Raw genomic sequence first — 11,589 nt, forward strand, 5'->3', positions numbered from 1 at the left:
GAGCTATAACAGCAGTGTGATAAATCCTTACATATACCATAGAAATACCCTTCATCTTAGATAAATCAGTTCTTAGAATAGGAGTCTATGAGGTTTTGAATATATTAAGAGATCTGAACACAGGACACACAATTCACTGAAATCCAAAATGTTGCAAAAATTAGAGTTTTGGTAACTTGGAGTCAAGTGGAAGAAACTCACTCTCCATAATTTTCTTTTGCTGAAGTTTGGTAATTTTCAGCCTAAAAACTGTGAGGTGTTAATAGTTATGCTAGTGTTTTCTCCTAGAAAAGAGCAATATTAAATATATATATAAGAAACACTCATGATAATAAGTGTTTTGATTAGGATGGAAAGAAATGTAAAAATGTCTTAGAAGAAATTGGATCCTGAAAAAAAAGTATGTAAAAAATTTTAACAGAATAATCAAAACAATTGACACAGTTCTTTCAATTCCTTCCGGATTTATAAACAAGGGAAATTTTCTTGAGCCTTTAAATAGAATAAAGCTCAATCAGCCTGAAAACTGTTTGTGGTCTTACATATTTTTGTGATACTAACTACAAAAAGTAACTACAGTTTTGTAAATGTGTATATTACAAAATTACAAGGTAAAATTATACATAGATCTGTATGTGCACAGAAATTTCTAAGCTTCAGATAATTCAGTAGCTGAAATGCTGCCTTACAGTGACAAACACTAGTATTAATTTGATCGGTAACTGATCTGAAAGGAGGTGATGCTTTAAAATTGTCCTAATCTCTTCAGAAGCAAAATGTAAATCACTGTTATTCACTGATAAATTTTTCACAGTAATAATCTGGAGAGTTTGGTGGTGAGGAACCTTATTAGTTCAGCAAGGGCAAGTGTAGGGATCTACACCTGGGAAGAAATAATTACATGCATTAACACAGGCTAGGGGCTGACCACCTGGATAGATATTTGGCAGAGAAAGACCTGCCCTGATGGGCAACATGTTGACCACGAGTCAACAGTGTGCCCTTGTGGCCAAGAAGGCCAGTGGTAACCTCGGCTGCATTAAAAAAGATCAGGTCGAGAGAGGTGATCTTCCTCTTCTACCCTGTCCTGGAGAGGTCAAATCTGGAGTACTGTGTCCAGTTCTGGGCTCCCCAGTTCAAGACTGGACTTCAGTGGGGAGTCACAAAGATTATTACAGACCTGGAGTATCTCTCTTATGAGGAAAGATTGAGAATCCTGGGAGAGTTTAACCTGGAGAAGACTGAGAGGGGATCTTAACAATTCTTATAAATATTAATACCTACAAATAAAAAATAAATAAAAAAATGACAAAGGCCAGTTCTTTTCAGTGGTGACCAGCAATAGGACAAGGGGCAACAGACACAAAAGAAGTTTCATCTGAACATGAGGAAAAGCTTCTTTACTTTAAACATGCTGCCTAGAGAGATTGTAGATTCTCCTTCTTAATAAATATTCAGAACCTACCTGGATACTTTCCTGCGCATCGTCCTGTATGGAACCTGCCTTAGAAGGGGGCAGAGACAGTCTCTAGAAACAGACTAGAAAGTCTCCAGAGGTCCCTTCAAACCCCTACAGTTCTCTGATTCTGTGATTCTGTAACCCAAGGAATTTGAGAATGTAGTCTTTTACAGTACATATCTACTTTTCCTGTTTGAGGCACATAATGTAAATTGCTAACAACTTAAAATCTCAGTATCTAATACAAACAGAATGAAATAACTGAATATTCTGATTGAAAGAGGTATACTACCTCATAATGAATTTCATAACAACAATAGAAATAACATTTTTATTCTGGAAGATGCCTAACAGTCTTGATTCAACAGTGAGTTGATCATGTTAATGCTTGTCGAATTTGATCTACCACTGTGGTTTATCCATTCCAAAGACTATGAATACTAATGCAGTCATGTTTTTTTTATTATTATTATTACTTTTTGTTGTTGTTGTTTGTTTGTTTTTAATGTAGCACTCATTGTGGTTAGAATGAGCTCACAAATTTCAGTGGTATAGCACAAAAAAAGGCAGGAGAATTTCCTTCTGAAATATGTATGTATACTAGGGAATATACTGGGACATCACTTGGCTCAGGAAGATAATTAGCAATTAGAGCTACCAAATTCTTATTTTTAAAGAAAGGTTTCTCTTTTTTACGACAATGCCTCTCCTTTCTCTCCTTTTAAAAATTTTTATTCTTCTTACAGACATTTGGGAAAAATGGTTTTAAACAAGAAGAGGGGAGATTTTGATTACTAGTCGGGGGAAAATTTTCACTGTAATGAGGCTCTGGAACAGGTTGCCCAGAGAAGCTGTGGATGCCTCATTCCAGGAGATGTCCAAAGCCAGTCTGGATGGGGTGCTTGGCAAAACGATCTAGTGCTTGATTTAGTGGCTGAAAACCCTGCTCAGTGACGAAGGGGTTGGAATTAGATGATATTTGAATCGTCTTTCAATCCAAGTGATTGTGATTTTTTGATTTCTATGATACAGAGTTTGTGGAGAACTTCATAGATATCCAAAAGTCATCTGGACTTGGTCTTGAATTTGTTCTAGATGCTAGTGCATGAGCAGGGATGTTGGACCAGATAGCCTCCAACCTCACATTACATTGGTAACTGGATTAGAAATTGTAACCTCATGCTTTATGATTACTTTTTTTGTCTTTAAAAAGAGACAATTAAACATCTTATCACAAATCCCACTGCAGCTACAACATTCACCAAACTGTAAATCATGAATTAGTCAGTATTGATCCATCTGACCCGTATCTTGGTTAATTACAGGAATTACGTGCATTAGAAGTAGAGCAGAGTGTAGAGCCGTGTGCAAACCTCCCTTTACTGGAAATCCTCTCCAGCAATAATAAAAAGCCTAAAAACAGAAAATGGCTTTATTCACTAAGTGAAGGCCTCCTGTGCTAATACAGGACAGCTGAGACCCTGGTTCAGATTTTCGTTGTAGAAATGTAAAACAAGGGATTGTAGTGGAATATCCTGATCAGATTAGCTTTTAGGGAAAAAGCCTAGGGAAGAAAAATTATGTCTCCTTGCTGCAGTACAGAGCTCTTTATTATTTAAGCCTCTTCTGAGCATTCTTCACTTCTCTGATTCCCTGATGAATGCAACAGCGAGAGCACCAGATGAAAGTAATTTCTCTGACAGAGACAGCTTGTATGTAAAAATACTTTGCTTCTTGAAAATGATTAAGTGACAGAATGAACAAAGGGATAACTTGAAAATTGTTTATCAATATTTCTCCAACAGAGACAGCTTGTATTTATAAATATTTAGTATCTCAGGTGAAATACAAGCAGAAATGGAAAACAATTTAATGCTTGTACATGCAGTATTTCACAATAAGTAATTACCATTATAATCAATTACATGACTGAAATATTCTGTGTTTTCAATAGAGCATTAGTAAATGAGTTTTGAAATGTGATTTGCTGAATTTGTTAATGGAAAGCATTTATTTCATTATTTCAATTTGGATAAATGTAATACCATTCCTTCAAATCTTGAAACACTTCAGTTCTTTTCAAATTAGAAACATATATGTATCAGTTATTTAGATGAATGAAATATTTACAGTGTGTTAACTGGAAATTTATAGTATTAATGTGAAATAAACTTGCAAAACAAGCTTTCTAGAAGGACTGCTGGCTGTACCTTTCAGGTCCAGAAATCTAAACAATCTTCACAGCTATTTTATTCCATTTGAGCTTTAACATCCACCCATTTAAGCTGTCTCAAATAAGAAAACTGTCAGGTCTTCCATTCAAGACATTTCCAGTAAGAAGACACTTAGCAAATGAACAAATGCTGAAATAAAAGCTTCTGGATGACTGGTTCTATCCAGTTAAAGCGAAACACAGTAAAGTGAAACTTTGGAACTCAGAATGAAGAGAATTACTTATGCAGGCCAGTCCATAGTAGGGATCTATCAACACAAAGTCACCCTTATTTTGCTCTTTCAAGAAAGAGAAATTCCAAAAGAGAATTAGTGGTTCTGGATGTTTGTGCAAACAGAAACAATATAATGCACATAAGATATCTGGCAATTTTGGTTAAATTTCTGTGAGTGATCTTAAAATAAGTGGTACTTTCTTGTTTTAAATAAATCATCCAAATCTCAGAGCAGCAGCAATGTTCTACAAATACATCTGAGACGTTCAGTTTTCTTTGTGTGGTACATGAACTGAGAGTATACACAGACTGATAAATGAGCTTGTATATCACAGCTCTGCACAAACTCATGAGCTGAGACCCAGATTCACTCCAAATACTGTGCAGACCTTTTTGTCAGTGAAACAGTATAATAAGAATGCATCAAGGATAGTTCACAGACAGAATGAGAATGTTCCTTGGATGTCAAATTGTTTGGGACACAGATTATCATTAGAAATGTTTTAGACATTTCACCTGTATTGCCACATTTCCACAGAATAACTTACACATGTCTGAAGTCATACACAGGCACAAATTCAAATCAGAATTTACAAAAATAAATGAAGTGCACAATTTTCATCACAAAATGGATGAAAAAGAGTAAAGTACTATGAAGGACCGAACTGTTTTTCTTATTTGTCTCAAAGCTTGCTTCGTGAACGATAAGACTCTGACTGGCAACTGATAACTATCCAGGAGAGTGAATGATGGGTGTCATCGTTACACAGCACCTCTGCTCATGATTGCAAGCAGGACAGGCAGCCTTTCTCAGGGGTGCGGCTTGGAGGAGCTGACCACTGCGAAAGGTGATAATGCTTGTGCCTGGCAACAAAGGCACCACTCCCTTCTGGCTTATTTGTTGGGCCAGGTATGTCACACCAAACTAAGGAGAAAAACAACCTCACAGAAATGGAGGATAAAAGGCCCTCACTAAACTGGGGACTTTGGAGACAAACTCCCAAAGACACCTTTGACGGAGAATTCCCTGAGGGGAAAACTTTGTCGGAAGAACCCCGGGACCGGCTTGCTGCGAAGCTCCCTGGCTGTCTCCCATCCCCTGCGGTGATCAGACGAGTTCCTGAGATCCACGGACCTACTGTGTACCTCGCTGGACCCACGGTGGTGACTATATCTCTTTTGCTATCTGCAAAGACTCCTTGCTTATATTTCCTACTTTCCCTATCGCCTACCTTCCCTTCCCCATCTCCCTAAAAACGGCTAGGACTTTAATAAACTGGTTGGACCAACATTTGAACCGTTGCTTCTTAATCTCACGCCGGGTATATACACAAAAGAACCTTGCCTCCCTCCTGTAAATTGGAGTGAGACAAGTACTTAACAGTTACATTTGGTTTCTTTATTGGTTGAATTATAGCAGACAGTGTTTCTTGCACCTAAATACTCACTGAAGCTTAAAACAAAATGCTTTAGTGTGCATGCAAAAGACTACAAAAAATCTTCTTAGAATAAAAACCAACTTGTTTTCTTCAGAGAACAGATGGCTGCTCCTTTTCGGTATAGTTCAAAGAATCCACTTTGTATGAAATAACTCAGCCCTAAATGGAAGGAGAGAAAAATCTATCATAGACTCCATGGCCCAGAGCCTGCTATGCAGAGTACACTAGGAAGCAGATATTGGTCTGGATGTGGTTAGCAGGGAGAGTGAATTCGGACTGAAATCCTTCAAAAGTTCTTGAGTGAATGAAATGCCTTGCCTTTTCTCCTTTGTAGTTCAATGAAAGATTATTTTCCAAACAGAACAAAAAGAGGAGAAAAAATAAGTCTTGATCAAAATATTAATCAAAGTAGCAGGAAAAATGATACAATTCACCTTTTATCACAGGACATATCACACATAATCAACAGGGAAAGACTAATTTGTAGAGAAAAAGAGCCTTATTTTTTATTTTTTTTTCAATATTGAATATTTTAAAAATCGGCAATTTAAATATTAATTGATCCTAAATGAGAGAAGATGCTGTAGTGTAGCCCACAGCTGTAAATCAGTATTCCTAGGATTCCAAGACTATGTCAATAAATACTTAAAAAATAATAGTAATCGATATCTTACAAGGTCCAGAATCTATTTCATCCATCTGCAAAGTCTTCATATACATGATTACTCCTATTCCATCCCATTACATGCAGAATGGATCAACTTCTAGGGAGGGATTGAAGGAGATTTACCTGATTGGCATTTTGACCCTTCATCTAGAGCAGAGAATAATCATATTCTATCCTATGCTCTCTTGTTTTTTGAAATATTTGAGTAATTGTGGCACACTTGGGTCTTTCTGTGGATCTAAGCTTGCATCCCAGGAAAATATTTTAGTGATGCCAACTATTCATTTCAAAGACTGAGTGTTAAACTAAAATATTCTGATAGAAGACTGAGTTTCCATTTGACAAACAAATACATCAGTTATCTTTGCCAAATAAGACTTCTAGGCTAACTCCAGATATACAGCATAAAGGTCTGTGCAGAGATTGAAAAACATTAAAATGAAAGCAGAGGAAAAAGAATAAAAATCAGTATTTCAGCATTGATCATGACATGGAATTCATACAAAAACCTAACAAGAGCTTAACAAAATATTATTCAATTGATTAAAGACATCATAGCAAAATTTGCATCAAATAAATTAATCATTACAACAGAGCTGGGGGAAAAAAATCCAGAAAAAAAGGCACCACATTGCAAGACTTCTGGATAAAATAATCTACTCATTTTCATTTACGAAAAAAAGATAAAACAATCAAAAAGTGTTGCCCCTAAAATAAATAAATAAATAAAATTAGGGGAATATTTCCAACACTACCAAAATGTAAGATTGTTATTTCCTTCATAAGAAAATTTCTGCAAGTCTTACAAAGATAACTGCTTTATCAAAACCATTTTGTATGTAGGTCACTCTGAAATTAATGCCTCCTATTTATTTCCATGGCAACTGCAACAGATACAAAGTGCACAATAAAATTGTTTGATATATCAAATTCTCAGCTACAAAACACAACTTTTTAACACAGTTATCATCATTAGCTGTGCATTTTCACCAGCAAAGAACAAGAGCCTGCATTCTGAGCCCATAAAAAATCTGCACCAGCAGAGGTGTTCTACCATCGCTGTAGTCACTGCCAAAATGTATCATCCACTGCCTCACTGTGCTCACATACTGTTGGGTCTCCTTATATGCTCAGAAAGTGTTGATAAATATCAGTGGGTGCCATTTTTTTCCCAGTGGCAACAAAATGTAATGGAAAACCAATGGGAAGGCTCTACCTTTTCTGACACAGCACAGACATTTGCCTCTGACATCATAGGCCAACACATTAAAATAGAAGACATTGCGTTCAGAGAAATCTTTGTACTATTTTACATTGTATATACTATTGAAGTGCTGCAATGATATCTCCATCACCATACACAGAGATAGCTGAGGAAGTCCTTGCTTGTCTTGCCTGAATCTAGAATTTTCAAAAGTGATAAATTAAATTATACATTGGATAAATTCTTTTCCCAGCAATTTTCTAAGATTATCTGATGACATTTTGTTAGAGGATTTTACTTTGTATTTACAGTTGTTTTTGAACAGAAACTAGTCTTGAAAGTTCATCACAATCCAGCCTAAAAATGAGGAAACAAACAAAGTCTTTAACAAGGTTTGATAGGCTTTAGGCTTTTATTTTTTACTTTGACCGCTAATATAAACTGATAAAATCTCACAAATGTAAGTGTGTATGCACTGACTTTCATAATAAAATGTACACTAAATAACACTTGTTCTCATACACTATTACACCTATGTAAAAATCTTTTTGAGAAAAGGGAAAGGGAGGAGAGATTTTTTGATTCCTTATTTTTTTTACTAGAATACATAGAAACAGACATTCTTATGCCATTAATTTTTTAACCATCTTATACTGCATATTTATTTATGGTTAATCTTTGTTCATATAATATTACCTACTTTATCAGTTTTTTGTTTGCTTGCTTGTTTGGTTGGGTGGTTTTTTATGATGAAACTCTTAATATAACTTTGAACAAGTTTTTGGAAGTGGATAAATCTTACTTCAAACAACAAAGTTACTGAAGTCAACTCCAGTATATATATATACTTTTTTCTGCTGGTGAAGAATATTCACATGTATTAAATGCCTGGAAATAGTGTTGTTCTTCTATTTAATCTTAGTAAAAAAATAGCTGTGTTTTTTGTTTGTTTGTTTGTTTGGGTTTTTTTTTTGTTTGTTTTTTTTTGTTTTGTTTTTTTCCAAAATAAAAAAATAAACTTTGGTCAAGGCCAAAACTGTTTGGTCCAGTAATCAAGTTTTGCAGTATTTTTCTGAGGTCTCTGAAGATTTATCTTTCTTTTTATTCTGTCACAGTTTTCTTCTGTATTTCCAGGAGCTTCCTGGAATTCACACAGCAAATTACAAAGCCACTGGTATGCCAGCCATTAGCAGGAGAAGAAAAGATGTCACAAAAGGTTGCTTTGGAAGAAGTGGGCACAGATTCTTTATCTCTATTTCTTTTAAACTAATGATCTCAGAATGTATTCTGGAAAAATAAATAAATAAATAAATAATTTTAAAAAATTACTTCAAATTCCCCAAACTTGTGTGTGAGAGAAAATGCTCTGCCATCTTACAAAATACGTCAACATCACCTTACAGCTATTGAGGTACATGTGCAGATAAGTGAAAAAATTCACTTCAAAAGGTTAATAAACATAGAATACATATCAACAAGTTTGAAAAAGCCATCATAACCAGTTTTAAGCTTATTTGTACAGTCTTTGAATAACATGGAAATGTATAAAATAGGACATTAATTAAAAATAAAAAATGAAAATAAAAACAAAAATCGATGCAATAAACAAGCATAGGTTTGTAAGCTGTCCTACTTCTTTCCAGTACTGCATTTACATCAAAAGTACACTTTAACTTGTAGTAAAGATTAATTTATTTAATAAGATCTAATTAACTGAAGTACAACTGGAACAAATTTGCTGATTCAGGAAGCCTGAAATGTTTTATTTTATCTGCTTTGAGATCAGTGAGCTCCTGACAGTCCTGGACAGGATTTAGTGTAGAGGAAGCAAATCTTGACAGCAGTGAGTTCCTGCTTCTCACAGAAGTACCACAAGTACTCACCTGCAGACGGCTCCCTCTCTCAGAGGGAATAGATGGCCATTAGCCTCAGTACTCAGGACACATTTGCTTGAGAAGCCAGGGCTCAGACAGACTGTTTCAGCACTTCTTGAAAAGAGAAACGGAAGCAAAACTTTCTGTTAAGCTCCAAAGAAGGGAACATCAAAAACCCAAGTCCACAAAATCTGGATGCAGTCTGGACAGGAATAGCTTCTGAGTTCACAGGCTAACACTAAGACCATGTCTACCGCACCTAATATATCCAACAAACTCAGTCACAGTGCTGTTTCCTATCTGACCCACTTCATTTTTATTGAGATCTGTAGCATGACTGTAAATGTGGGAACAGCAAGAACCAGACACCATTCACAGCTCACAAGAGGATGAAGTACTATGTTCCACTTTCCACACAGTATTTTAACAACAAACTTTGAAGCATCAAACATTGTCCCTACTCCATTCTTTATGTCTTTTAAAAACAGGCTCAGTTTCACTCTGTGAAAATATCTTTGTGGCACCATACAGTTTACATATTATTTCAAATACAGTGGACCAGAAAGAAGGACATAAAAAAGAGCATGGCCAGCAGTTTGAGGGGTGTGATCCTCCCCCTCTACTCAGCTCTGGTGAGGCCACACTTAGAATACTGTGTCCAGTTCTGGTCTCTCCAGTTAAAAATACAAACAAACAAACAAACAAACAAACAAAAACAAAACAAAAACACAGGGATCTTTTGGAAGGAGTCCAGTGGAGGGACACAAAGATGATGAAGGGCCTAGATCATCTCCCATATGAGGAAAGGCTGAGTAACCTCAGACTGTTTAGCCTGGTGAAAAGAAGACTGAAAGAGGATTTGATAAATGTTCGTTAATATCTAAAGGGTGATGGGAAGCAAACGGATGAGGACAGGCTCTTCTTGGTGGCTCGTAGCAATAGGACAAGGAATAATGGCCTATATCTAGAATGCAGTAAGTTCCATACAAACATGTGGAAAAACTTCTTTACCAGTAAGGGTGAGAGGGCACTGGAAGAGACTGTCCAGAACTGTTGTGGAATCTTCTTCTACAGAGATATTTAGGAGCTGGTTGGTTTCCTACCTGTGTGAACTGTCATAGGGTACCTGCTTTGGCAGAGGGGTTGGATTCAATGATCCCTTGAGATCCCTTCCAACTCCTGAAATTCTTGATTCTATGATTCTGTGATATCACAGATTTAGAGAGTCAGCATCCAGGCTACAGAGTTATGACATTTAAATTACATAAGGATATTATATATATTAATAATATTGTGATTTTAAAGTCATAGTACATGTAAGAGTACACGTTTTGATGTTTAGTGGATACTCTGTTGTTACATACTGGTAAGTATGCTGAAATACATATTTGTACACGCATGCAAATACACAGCAAGAAAGGGAATTTGCATGTATGATGACTCAATTATCTCCTGGGTTACATTGGCTGAGAAGGACATCTAGAGGACTGTCCTGAGGAGTTTGTACTTGTGAGAAAAGTAATTCTGGATACTTTTCATAAAAATAATTTACAGTTCTGGAAGTTGTTTGTCCAGCTTGTTCTATTGTACTGAAAAATGCTCTGAATTTATTCTAAAGTAACACACTGTATACAAAAATATGTACAAGTATGCAGTACCTATCATGAGTCCAAGTGGGAGTAATATTTTTCCCCAGACAAAGTTCTAAGACAAACTACTTTTAAAGGATGAAAGAAAGTGATAAAAGCTGTAGCTGGAGATGTGACTCACAGACAGAAAGCATTTCCATTTGAAAGAAGCAGGCAATGTAATCTTTCAAAACTGCAGGCTGAAACAAGCAGATGCCAGCCGGTCCTAAACTCCAGCGATGACCTCAGGTTCACTGGTGGAATGACACAAAAACTGAGTCATCATCTCTGCAAGGTTATCTAAGTTCTGCATTCAAACTGAGGAATGCTGCAGCAGCCAATAAATCAGGTTAAGAGCAGTGATGGCACAATTTACATTTTAGTTTCTCCCACAAACTCTTGTGATCCATCTTATCTATCTAGTACTTATAATCTGTATCTTCTGTTTTCAGAAGTTCAATGTTTATCTCAGCATGAAACCTGTTCAGGGTGAATGGATCATCATGAAAGTAGAAAACAAAAGGACTGTGGTGTCCACCAAGACACCAATTTAAATTAAAACAATAGTCTCAAACAGTTCAGCACACTCTGCCTTCTGAAACATCCTTAAGGAATCCAGTGAAGTGAATTTATTCTGCCTAACTAGAAAGAGTTAGTAAGGAAATGAAATGTTTTCAAGCAGAGCATCCTTATCTTTCAAAGAAAAAAATCTTAGTTATATTTCCTATTTCAGGTCAGTAGTTTTCCCTCAGAAACAAGTTTTCAGATTTTATTTTTTTTTTTCTCAGTCAAACTCTGAAAATTGTTGGATTTTTTAAAATGAACCCGAAGCAAACTTCAACAAGAATGCCCACAACAAAAAACAAACAAG

The sequence above is a fragment of the Coturnix japonica genome, chromosome 2 (genome assembly GCF_054131305.1).
Source record: "Coturnix japonica strain WE chromosome 2, WE-NBRP24, whole genome shotgun sequence".
In the NCBI taxonomy this organism is placed as follows: Eukaryota; Metazoa; Chordata; class Aves; order Galliformes; family Phasianidae; genus Coturnix; species Coturnix japonica.